Below are 1,339 nucleotides of genomic sequence, written 5' to 3'. Positions count from 1 at the left end.
TCTCTTTCTCCAAAGTTGCTAAATTGCTCTTATAATGTTATTGTTTGCAGGTTCAACCAATCCCTAGTTGAGCACATATTGGGAAGCCCATCTGATGCATTGCTTGTGCCACAAATCTTTATTTATTTGCTATGCTGTCTGCCCTTTTCCGGTCAGCAGTAAAGACAATAGGATGCAAGGTGTATATCAAAGCTATGCGCACATGACAGATGGGTGCCTGTAGAATGGAAGCCTGTCCACTCTTGTCTGTAATCAGCCTGCAGCTCAAAGGGGGGCATTACCATGACAAGGGAGAGGGCGCCTGACTTTCTCGCCTCTTCAGAGGACATCAGAAAAGAAAACTTTACACCGACCCCTCAACTTTCCCTTCACCGCCCCTCACACCCCATCACTTCCCCACCCTCAGCATCAAACGAGCCCCCCTCCTCTTTCACATATGTACAGCTCCTTATCTCAGCCCTGACAATGCTGCATTCATTTCGGCGCATGCTGCAAACATTTTCATTTTATTAAAATGATACATTCCCTAGATACTATTTGTCAATCGGAAGGTAACTATGGCACTGTTTACTGGCTTGTCTGTCCCATCTATATACTTTGTTCTTTTCCGCTAATACAATCAATGCTCTTATCGCCCCAACAGGTATCTCGATTTATTCAGAATACAATACACCTATTTATGTCATAGGCGAGCTGATAAGATGACAGAGATTCGCATTGCCCGGGGTCATTATATCTACATCAGAAATATGTACTTTAGCCTTTTTCATGTGCGAGGCAACACATCAATCGCCCATTTCCCAATCTGTCACAATTGCGCAAATCGCGTGTTGCCAGATGAGAGGAATCCGCCGGCTGCTGTATGGGAAATCGAGCGGATACAATTGGAAGTGCCCCTAGCAACCACCTCTTTCCATGGCAGTAATGCAATATAGCTGAGCGGTTGCTATGGGCAACAGCATCATTATTTTCTTTACATCGCATAATCAGCCAGCACCAGAACATACCTGGTAGACCCTGAAAACCCAAATTCCCTGGGCTGCTATCTGCTCTCAGCCAGCAGCTTAATCAGCTTTATTGGCTTACACGTATCAGCTTAATGAGTCAGAAACTAATGTAAACGATGGGCCCACGATTCATGACATTCTAATTGGTTATAAAAATCTTTAAGTGCCTTATAAGCACAGGACAAGCAATTTCTCAAGTGTTTTACTGGCCTGCAAAGTCAGCTGAGCTGGAAAACCCTGGCTGTGTATTCAGGGCATTGTATGATACTTCCATTTACTGCATGGCAGATTTTATTTCTAGCAAACACAATTACACCTATATATCTAATATA

The 1,339-nt window shown here is 43.7% G+C and overlaps 1 protein-coding gene across 1 annotated transcript in view; it reads right to left on the bottom strand.

Annotated features, from left to right (window-relative positions):
- CDX2 (caudal type homeobox 2) overlaps positions 1-1,339 on the bottom strand; it is a 9,894-nt gene that overhangs the window by 7,881 nt on the left and 674 nt on the right. The window lies entirely within an intron of this gene.

This window comes from Nanorana parkeri, unplaced genomic scaffold, assembly GCF_000935625.1.
Source record: "Nanorana parkeri isolate BGI_ZX_2015 unplaced genomic scaffold, ASM93562v1 scaffold1095, whole genome shotgun sequence".
NCBI lineage: Eukaryota > Metazoa > Chordata > Amphibia > Anura > Dicroglossidae > Nanorana > Nanorana parkeri.
The sequence above is the reverse complement of the archived record's forward strand: the minus strand, read 5'-3'. Positions and strand labels throughout refer to the sequence as shown.